Consider the following 12,024-nt stretch of genomic DNA (forward strand, 5'->3'; position numbering starts at 1 on the left):
CCCAAATTTCTTTGGGGGGCCCCAAACAGGTGCTTGAGTTGCCTCTCCTGATGGCTATTTCTTTAATCGCTCAATCAATGTCAGACAAAATGAGAACTGTACCCTGTTAGAGGAGGTCAGAACCATATGTATGTGGGTTTATGGCTGGTCATAGGCATCATATTTGAATGAAGATATGATAACACGAAAGCCGTGGTTGCATGCACATCCAAGCCAAAAAGGGGAAGGTGCTGAGTTGAAACAAAAAGACAGCTCGCACACTGCAGGGCTCCAATATCCAATTATTTAATGCACCAATTTGGCGACGTTTTGAGAACAATCACTGTTGCTCGAAATGTCACAAATTTGTTGCAGCGCATTAAAGGGTATTGGAGCCCTGCAGTTTTTGTTTCATAAGTTTTTATGTGTGAGAGGAAAATTCCATCAAATTATCTAACACAAACAAGATAGTGATGAAAATGAAGTGACGGGTGAATGGATTTTAAGAGATGATTAAGTTTGAGGCAAAATACGAAGAAAGTGACAATGAGAGACCTCATCTCTCAATAACATGAGATCGAAAAGTCGAGACTTTATATTGTCAAACCAACAAAACAGCTGTCAAAGAGTAGAAGTTGGATAACCTTCACATGTTTGTCCGATGGATTGTTTTCTGGAAGAAACGCTGGCTTGGTCACAGTTCAGGGAGTGCCAGCTGCCTACGATGCTGCAGGCATCAGTCCAAGAGGCTGGTGGGTGACGGGAAAACGCATCAGTCAATGACTTTGTCTTTGCTCTTTGTTTAGTAGGATACAGAACTGATGAAGTCGTTAAAAACGTGACATAAAATAGCTTTAGTTTGTTTAAACATGTGGTAAAAGATTCTGTATACATTTGGTGCAAGTGATTCAGTCTATACATGCACAGCAGACAAGAGTCAACCAGCACCACATCTGGAGCAAGAACACAGAGCAACCTAATGGACCGCCGCCTGCTTCTGACATCAATTCTTCATGTCTGTCTCTCAGAGTGCCTGCTGTACATACAGTGCATGCATCACCCTGATACAATAACCTACGGTGCTCTCACTCTCCTGCCACTGGTCTGGAAATGGCTGGCTGGATGAAGCAGTGGAGCGGACGGGAGCCTTTGAGATCAATCATGATGGATCAGACCAAATTCAGCCGACAGGAAACAGAACCGAAGACCAGCTTAGCCACTTGAATTACATTTATTATTGATGTGCAATCTACTTGTTTACATTTGGAAAGAGAGCTGCAGTTGAACCACTGGCCCTCTGTATTGAAGAGTATGACTAATTTCAAATGTCTGGAAAAGTCCGCAAAGGGGATCAGTCGGGATCAAATGACCGGCTTGGAAAAAATTCAACTAAAGGATAAAATCTTTGTATCATTTCCTCGAACAAAATGCTAAAAGGTATTGCTATTTTTGTGTGCTAACTGCTAAAACAATCTGAAATACCAACCATATGAATTAGTATGCCGTAAGGGCCACAGCTTGAGTCCTATTTTCATCATTTACGGTCATGTATGTTTGATGTATGATTTTTAGGTTATATTGTCTAAGAATAGGATCTCATTCAAGCGTAACAGCACCAGCTTTGAACAAATAATCAATTGTCATGGAAGCTAATGGATAATGAATCCCTCAAAATGTCCACTTAATTACACAGTGAATATATCAAGCTCTGTGAGGCCGTCACAGTGACACAAAATGAATGTTCTCTCCAAATGTATAGATGGTTCACATTTAACAGTGTTAGAAAAAACCTAATTATGCAGAGCACAGCATTAAAGAAACCATAATTAGCCCACCAGCTATTGATTTATGCCTTCGGGAATCACCGAGGCGTACAAACTTGTCTTAATTAATTAGCATGTAGAGAGGATATTGAAACAAATTACAATGAAGGAATACGTATCTGTGAAGAACCCCGATAACACACAAAAGAAGCATCCTCACAGCTGAGTTGGTGCAAGCAAATGTCCTGCTATCTGCTATGTCCTGCGCTTAAATCAGACTGCGTGTGTGTCTCTCTCCGCTGTGAACTATTAAATAAAGGCTAAGATGCCAAAAAAATGTACACTTAAAAAAGAACGGGAGCCAAAAGTAGTTCTGTCACTCTGGATCAGCGTGGATAAGAGATGTCTTCAGATAATGTTAGGCTGCCTTGAGCAGTGAAACCAAAAGGTCAGGATGCACTTAACCTCATGGGATGGGGGCTGTCACTTCTTGACTCGTGTGCGGAGTAAAGCTGAAAGGAGGAGGAGGGGGAGGAGGAGGAGGGGGAGTGAATGGAAAAAAAGCAACAGCCCTGCAAACAAACAGAATTATCCCCAGCAACCAACCAAGTCAGGCCAAAGAGTAATAAGGTGCCACTTCGACATATACATCACGTCATTTAGCCAGCTAAAAATATCCAACGGACGTATCAGCTCCGTATCAGCTACTGTTTTAGAATAACAGATTTGTTTCTGTGCTGCTTTTCATGAATGAAAGGTATCTTTAGTTGAGATTGACGAATAACTGATTGCAACCAAAGCGGTGTAATCCTAAACTATGTGTAAAGTAGCATGCTTTGTTAGCTCACGGTGCCTCTGCTGACTCACTTGACTGACAAACAGCTGTTGCTTGTGGTTTCCAATATCTTCCCTTCGTCTATGATTTTCTGCCTCCTAACATTAACTCTCAGATGTCATGGGCGTCTCTTCACACGTTTTTCTCGATCTTGCTTTGACGAAGGGAATGCACTATATTACTAAATACCCAAAAATGCAAACCCTATCTGAAAGTGTGAACATCCTGAGAGAGACGCACCATCGAGCGCTCCTTTTACACTTTCTCTATTCATACAAAAAACAGTTGCAATGGATTAGAAAGAGACGATACGCTCTATGAATTATGCACCCGTTTTTTAACAAGAGACAGAGTGCTGTCCACAGCTGGCTTACATTTTGATTAACAAGCGCATGCAGCCCGACAAGCTCCTCTCCACCTACACACATGCACAGTCACTTAAACGTGCACTCCATGTATCTAAAACACATGCATATATTCAGTGTGATCTATCTATCTATAGGCCACGGACGTATACACATCCACGCACACATAAAAACACCTTTGCTAACTCTACATAGATGATTGCAAACATGGAAGATAAATGTTTGAAGAGGGCTCATGAATATTTTACGTTTCATGTCTTGTGTAAGACAGTCAAGTAAAAAACTCATACGTATTGTAAAAGCACAAAAATCATGGAGTCGTAGTGAAATGGAAAAACAGGCTGGCTGCTTTGGAAATTAAATTAATCAGAGTGATAAAACAATCCATCTTTCATACAGAAACAGTCAAATATTTTACTCCAGGGAGACGATGAATGAAACTTACCAAAGAATACATAAAACCGCCCTCGCAACATAAACTGACACAATCAACTGCTTGGTAATTAAATCCATCTCCTAAACACACAGGAGAGCTCGGATCATAGCTGAGATTCACAATTAATCAGCTAAGCTGATGCAGAGATCAGTGTCACCTGTGTATACTCTATTTTTTTTATAGTATGCATAATACAAATGAATAAGTAATGCTGATAGATTGTTTCCAAGATTACTTTGTTCTTTTCCCTCTTCACTGTGTGTACATACACAGCCAACAGTTTCTCCACACAAACACAGACGTCATGTTTTATGTATGAAGCCGGAGCAGCAGGAGTCCCTAAAAACATTGGTTTAAAACATGTATGAGCTTCGGACACATCGCTGTAGACCAGCAACCTTAATGCCAACTATGCTGGATAGAGGAGTATGATCTTGCGAGAAAGAGTTCGAATCAGGCAGCAGGGAGAGCGCTCGGTATTTGCTGAATCCACAAGAAGCTGCAGATTGGACTGAAGGTTAACCAAGCAAGAAAATGGACTCAGAGGCAACTGTTTTGTGCAGCAGAAGATGCTTGGTTGGCAGCTGAGGGACTAAAAACATGATAAATAGCTGCAGGGGCAGAATTTAAAAGTGGGTAAATCAGTGTATGAAATGAGAACGGGTCGAACCATCAAGTACCTTCGAGCAATGAAGAACTTGCTCTTTACCAGATCAGTTTTTAGTACAAGATATTAGTTGTAAAAACACCCACCATGAATCAAATAAAGCCAGAAGCTGAAAGCTGAAGTACTGTGTTGTTTATATATTTATGAAACCCAGCAGCCAAACACTTTGATTTATTTGGTTTAAAGTCCTGAATAATTAGAGGTTGCCTTCAAGTTTTAAGCAAAAGATTTTAGTCTAGACCTGCCAAAGACGCCCCAAACCAAAGCAACTTGAGTGAAATTTGTTAGTTTCTTTCTGGAGCCTTCACAGCAAAACAGGCTAAAAAACTGAAGCAGATGGGGACTTGTTTTAAAATGTAAAACCCCCCAAAAAATATAAAATGGCTCCAAGTAGCTCATCCGGCGTAATCCAAGTCCCTAGAAGTGATCCCAAATTAATATGAAAAGACATTATTTACACAATTTTTTAAGTAAAAATCTTTGCCGTAGCCGCTAAGCTAAAAGCATCAAGCAATTGAGGATCGATCGAGATGCTGTGATGCCCCAGGAATGTTTTGTGGACTACGAAACTTTTCCCAGCTTTCCGTGGGCATGACAGTTTCAATTTTGGGGTGAACTTTTCCTTTTAGAACAAATCTGTTTGACGAAAGATGCTTGCGTGACTGTCCTCTATATTAACTGCAATAAAGTGCAGCTTACCCCTGCACATAAACAAAGTTTTTTTGTGAATTACTATTTGTAGGGCACTGAAACTTCCTCCTCTATCCATTTTCCATCTTTTATACTTTAAACCCTTAAAGACCAAAACTTTCTAGGCCCATTTGCACTCACTTTGGACCTCTTAACCTTTAAAAGGTGTTCCATAAAAGCAAATCTTCAAGTAAATATTCAGCAAGTGCTCCCTCAGAGAGCTCTTTGTACGTCTTGTGCCTCTTTCTCCTCCTTCAAAAGGATCCGTGATACAGCAGTTTAGTCTTGTCTCGTGTACTTTCAACAGTGAGGGGGAAATCCCAGGATGATGTTTATACATTTTTAAAGCAAGAGGAGAGTAGAAGGACCACGGGAGTGAGAAATAGATAATGCGCAAACAAGCGCATGGGTTCAAAGGATTCTTATTGAAGAATTTAAAACATGAAAAATCCTCAGGTCAAAATCTCAGCCCAGTCACCAGGATAAAACATTTCCAGTTATCGTTTCTTCACATTTGTACGTGTCATAGACTGCGTACCATTAACATTTATACATTAAATGTTATATAATGTTCACATTACATGTTTATGACCTGACCTTTATACTGGGAGTCGGAGGGGATGGTGGTGGAGTTACAGGCAGGAAGGCTGGCAAGCCAGTGACCGCAGTTTGAGACTGCGTTTCAACATTTGTAAGTGTGACACCACAAGATATTTTCAAAGGGCTATATGTAAGAAATTCGGTTAAAAATGTTCACAAATTAACCCAAATTATCAACAGACTGTGAATAAATAACAATTTCGATGTTATGACGTCTATGTATTGTGTTGAGGAGACGTCTACTGAAGTTAGAAAGCTATCAAGCTAGCCTCTGGCCATGTTGGTCCAAAACTCCTGTGTTAGCGGAGACGACATAAAGAAATGTAAAGTTTCAACATAATCTGTAGTTTGCAGGGACGTATATTGCCCATGTTTATTCTGGCAATTGGGTTGCAGTTAAACATGAACGTTAGATTAGGTTAAACAGATTATAACTGAAGGTTTTATCATCAAGTAAGTTGCAAATGCAGTGGATTTCAGAGCTCCAGCTGCTTAAAGCTGCATTCAAGTTGTACTGTATAATGTCAGTTTGCAGTTTTACGTTGCCATGCAACAATTAGCCTTTGATATTCTCCTCTTTGGGCGGTGGGTGAGGTGCTGGACAGGAAAAGGTCAGGATATTAAAGGTGACTAAAGGTCCCTGTAACATTTTGGTCACTGAGCCTTCAGCAATTAGCCACAGATGGCAGGTAAAGCCTTTCATAAAGGAAGTGGGCAGTCACTATGGAAGAGCAGATTAACCTTACAGACCCCTTTTTGTAAATATGCACGCCTGTTTACACAGGAAGGGCGGGAGCGGGATTGGTTCGAGGAAAAGATCCTTTAGAATAATGTCAGCTGCCTCAAGCAACAACAGAGAAAGATACTGAAACTGAATAGACCTTTTCTACACAAATGCACACGTTCACATGCACTGACCCAGCAAGACGAGCTGATCTCACATGGTCACAGATACAGATGCGCAAACAAAAGCGAAGACGACAACGGGTGCCATAACAACTCCGCAGTGACAGTGTGTTGTGCTCACAACAATGTTAATCATGCTGAGGAGCTCCTGGCAGAGAAAATGCAAGCTTTTAAAGTGAGGTGAGTAAGAGAGGGGAGGAGGGCGGAGGGAGGACACACACAGACAGAAGAAACGCACACACACAGAGCACAGAGGTTGTCTGTCCAGTCAGTGATCCGTCTAGTTTAGAGCAGATGAACCACAGTTGAACCCAAATGCAACAAGGCCAGGTAATCATCTTTTATTTAATGAAGGATTCACTCTTCAAATTTCCTAAAGCTGATTTTGATCCAGCGTTTGGCAGTGGAACAAATTAAATAATCATCCAATTATTATTAACGTTATTTTTAATATATTCTTGTCTGACTGGAGAGAGTTAGCTGGTAGACCTATAATTTTAATTATGACCTCCAGGTAATTTGAGTCACATGTTGCAGAAAGTTAGAACCAGTGCCTCTTATAAACACTCACACTCATAGGGGACATCAACTCTCCTTGTGACGTTGTAATCTCGGCTTAGTTGCCTCAGAAGACAGTCCGCCCGTCGAGTGCAACGGCTTGATCCAGGATCTCTGTAAAGATGCACAACAGTTATGATTTCCAATTTGATATTCCGATATTTATCTCGATCCATTTGAAATTATACTCACTTATAGATACCAGCCACCTGAATATGCCTGAGAAATACATTCACATGTCAAAAAACCCAACCTATTTCACATGATAAAGAAAGCAAGAAAAATGTCCTGGATCCATCCCTTTATCGGGATTCACACCAAAAGTTAATGGGGTCTATTCTGGGCAGAGACTCATCCTCCATCCAAGTCTGTGGAAATCTGTTCAGTAGTTTTTGTTTAATCCTGCTGACAATCCAACGAACCAACTAACAAACGGACATGGGCATGAACAAAACCCCACTCGAGGCGGTAAAAAACAAAAATGTAGCCAAATTTGAAGCACCACCTTTGCCATGACTTCCATGTTTTGTACCAGCAAGTTGCTGCAGCCACAGAAAAGTGCTAATAAAGGTAATTAAAGGTCATAATGATTGCATTTTTATGGAGACAAATCTTTTTTTTTTTTTAATAACACATCTACAGAGCTTGTAGAAAGGTGCAGAATAAAAGAATGTATGAATATAAGGTTATTTTAGTCAACCATAAAGTGTCTGGATAACCTCAGTTTCCAGCATAACAGTTACTGAAAGGCTGTGTATTGTGTTGCTGCCACAGAAGAGAAATAAAAAGTTTATGTTCCTGCAATGTGTCTTCCTGCATTCTTCAAAGCAGCATCGGTCGAGAATGTAAAAAGCTAGTTACCAGCTATGAGCCAGGCTGAAGTGAATACTACGGCTCAGAGCTACGGTACTGGTGACTTTATTTTGCTTTGCCCTTTCCATGCAGGCGCACAAACTCAGTTGGAGCATGCAAAGAGTCTCCTCATGATATGATGTCATCTAACATTACCAACATTTTTGGTGTCCTTGGTCACAGTAAGACACAAAATGTATATCTCACAGACAACCAACAGAACACCTGGGACTACAACAAAGCAAATACATGACTGGCTTAATGTTTTCCTGTAGTTGATTAAGAGAAACTGTGAAAAGGAAACATCTGACTATGTTCCTTATCTTGAAAAGGAGAAGATTCTGCGATAAAGACAGAAAGACAGAAGACATCAAAAGATCTCTGTACGATGACCATCTATCCTGATACCTTGATATAAGATATATAAAATTCACACTAAAACCTGACAATATCTTCACAAAGGTGAATGTATTAGAATCCCCTTTAACATCAATAAAGGTTAGCTTTGGTTTAACCTTGTTTTCTTACCAGGTTGTTTACCCAACCGTGAAATAACCTTATTGAGAGATAGCAGAATTAATGTCCTCTCTTGATGTTGGTCTTTACTAGGGAGTAGTTTTTATGGACACTGGTATTGCAGCTCAAATGCAGTTACAATAGACAAAGTATGCCATCAGTGGTGGGCTGCATCTGCACTGAGTGGACAAACCAACCACAGTGATCCTCCTACGCTGTGCAGCGACAGCTCCAATAAATACTTCATAGCTCCTGCTCCTTCAGGAAGCTCCTCCACGGCTAGAAAAATGTCTGTCAGACCTACACTTCAGCAGTTTTGTCAATCGAAATTCACAACAGCTCCTATAGAGGTTCCTGTTTCTTTTCCTATATATATTTTAACAAGTTTGCTATCTGTCAGAGAACATAGTATGGTACTGAATGCTCAAAGCTGGGGGGAAAATAGACTTTCCAGCATGAATTATTACACTTTACGTTTGTATTAAACACAACTGAGAGTCTATATCCATGCTAGAGGCTGTGTAGCATGGATGTATTATAGAGCATTGCATAACATATAAGAATGCTCCCCCATTCATTCCTATAGAAGTTGCTCACCGGGCACACACATTGAAAAAGACTCAGGTGAGCATGCTCACTAGAGTCCTCCAGTCGAGTCAGTTAAGAACATGAGCGTCCAAGTCTTCAGCTGGTAAAGCTGACTCACTTCCTGGTGACTACCAGCACACACAGATGGGATTCAATAATCAATTAATCATATGGATCTTGTAAACTTTCCAAATGTCATTGGACCACAGGGGTCAAAATGTGATGACACAAAGACTCATTCTTTGGAGGGCTTGTGAAATTCAGAAAAAAAGAAAAGAAATCTTACAGTAGCTTCTTTTTTTCGATATCTGTGTATGGGGAAAATATTTTTTGGATGAATATTAAGCGATCACCTTGGGCCGCTACGCTAAAATCACATCACAGCACAGCTTTATTCTAGTTTGGAACATAGTTAAAAGCACAGTGGTGCTAATGTGCTAATATTGTGCCAACATGCTCACTCTGACAATCACTGACACATGCTAAGATGGTTAATGCTTTTCCACTTGTCAAGTGTTTCTTTTGAAGTCTCCCAGCAACACCTTTAACCAACTTCTTAAAGGTGCAGTATGTAAAAAAATGGACCACCTATTGAATTCATCAAAACAAATAGGGGGCAGCATGTCACCAGAGTAACCACTAACTACCACATACTCAACTGTGGCTAGCAAGTTTGCTCAATTAGCTGCGCAGCTTGCAGACGGACAGGGAGCTCAGAGCACTGGGGGAGCTTTGGACCAGGACTGGTTAGCATGCTGACTTCGGTAGATATCTTTGCAACACAATACACCGATCATGAAGTCAAAATGTTATTTTGTTTACATTCTATTGACAATTTATGTAATTTCATTTATTGTTTTCAACTATAATTCTTACATATCGGCTGCAGCAAATCTAAGAATACATGTGTTTTAACTGAGGAAAGTTTTTTGTCTTCACACAAACCTCCCACGGTTAACTTTTAGGAGAAAATACTCTGAACTGTCCTGAAAATCTGGTGTTCCCTTCCAGCCAAGTTATGCACACATCAACACACACACTCACAAAAAAAAAAAAAAAAGCACACAGGCATCCATCAGAACATTTCCCCCTTCCTAAAGGGCACCAGAAACCCTCCAAAGATTTCCGCTCTGTCTAACTTTGCCAGAAAAATAATTTCACCCCAATTTCCTATTTTTGTAAAGTGCTGCCACACAACCACGGGGATGAGATAAAATGGTTAAGCAATTTCCATACTGGCTACAGTGCCCGCAGAGTAACAGTGGGACTAATTAGTGCGGGATGGCAAAACGAAAAGTCTGTTTTTTTCTGCAAATTTTGAAATACCCCATGAAGTCCAATTATGTGAATCCATACCTGGCAAGAATAACCTTTTACATGTTCTGACTCTGTGCCTTGAGCTGCATCGCACAGCACAAAAAATAATTCATTTCAGTGATAAAAGGGTTGAAGCATGAATTAACAAGACCCTCATTAGCTCCCCCACACACACAGTAACAAAAATTAATCAAATACCCATTCATAAATCTGGTTATTTACAGACAGATGATTGAACATGAAAACGCTTCTGCCAACACACAGCTTCATCTCACCATCCCAGATCCTAATGTCAAATTTAAATACGTCTGCGGGGCTGATTTTAAACTTCATTCTGACGATGGAGCTGCTGCAGAGACATGAAGCTGTACTTCTTCTCCTGTGGCGGTCGAGTACATTTATAGGTCAAGTTGGATGGTATCTGATTTGAGACACGAGCACAGCCTTTTATCAATGTGGAAAAGCTGGCCTTTCTGTCAACCTCTGTCTCCATCTCCAGCCGCCTGTATTCCCAAGATTAGCCCAGGCAGCTGGCTGATTTTCTGACCTGAGGAGCTCAACAGCAGAGAGGAACTGAGCTGAGGCTCAGAGAGAGAATGCAGAGGGTAGAGCGAGGAGGAGATGGGATGAAGAAATGTGAGTAGGACAGAGAGAGAGAGAAAAGACGTCTGAGGTAGGTGCAGAAGAGAGAGGTCAGAGTGATCACTATCTGACAGAGGGACAGAGTGTTCATATGAGGACTTCACATGAAATATGGTGTGTGAAGGCCACTAGTCCCTCACTCAATTGTGAGATTATGGTCAACTAGAGGATACTTTTGAGGACATGAACTAATAGTTAATACTAATTCTGAGCCAGTCCCTCTCTCAGTCTTTCCTCTCTTGCTCTCCCTCCCTTTACTACTGCTTTCAATGTACTCACAGCTGCAGCTGACTGGCCTTTTCATTGCCCTTTCTTCTTTTTTTGTGAAAAAAAAGAAAGAAAAGAAAATGTCTGACACCTGCACAGAGGGCATTCAGGTACAATGTTGACATGTCCCCCACGGTGTTCTGCAGATTTCACATATCTGCTTTTGCTGCTGCAGCAGCAGGGGGCAAAAGCGTTACAGGAAGCAAAACTGTTGAATGAGAGGAACCTCATCTCAGTAACTCAAGACTGGCAAAATGGTGTTAGAACAAACGTTGCAGTGACATGACAGCTGTAGCAGCAGACTGTCAATGCCTCCCAGCGGAGCCAGTCACAGATGACACCAGGTACTGTAAGAGGTGACTTAAGACATATTTCTACCAAGCAGTCTAGTTCAGCTTGTCACACAATTATTTTTGCGCTTCCATTGGCAAAAGTTTTGGATGGCACCACTAGAACCACTCAATTTCCTCGTATTATTCATTGAGGTACCTGGCACATTTACCAAGCACTGAAGAAATCGATGCACAATCCCAACATTCAACCCTAACACACAAAGCTTGTTTCTCTGTTGAAAAAAAAACAAACAGGCACGTACTGAGAAGTGGTTGAAGCTATTACCATCTAGTAAAAACTGAGCCTCCATTTAAGAGTGATGTTGTAGTGGAAACAAATCTAGGGTTAAGGTACATGTAGATATGAGATTAAAGGGTAAAATACCAGAAGTGTACAGCTTTACAGAGCAGCAAGTTCACTCTGACCCTGTGCATTGTGCACTGCACAGTGATCGGGGCTTGACAAAAGGATTATGTTATGTTTAAGAGGATGTCTGTGGGTGCATGTGCTGCTCTGTGTCTGTCCGTGCAGGCATGTGTGGGTGTGTGCAGATGCTATTATGAAAGCAAAATACTTTTTTCCCTCTTGTTTGTATAATATCCACGTCCAGATAACCTGAGGTTAACATTTGAATAATATGCTAAAAAATCTAAAAAGTAAAACGAGTCTTGGCTCAAGTTGACATGCATTTTTTTTCACAAAATTAAAGT

Source organism: Pagrus pagrus (genome assembly GCF_965226575.1).
Source record: "Pagrus pagrus genome assembly, chromosome: 18".
In the NCBI taxonomy this organism is placed as follows: domain Eukaryota; kingdom Metazoa; phylum Chordata; class Actinopteri; order Spariformes; family Sparidae; genus Pagrus; species Pagrus pagrus.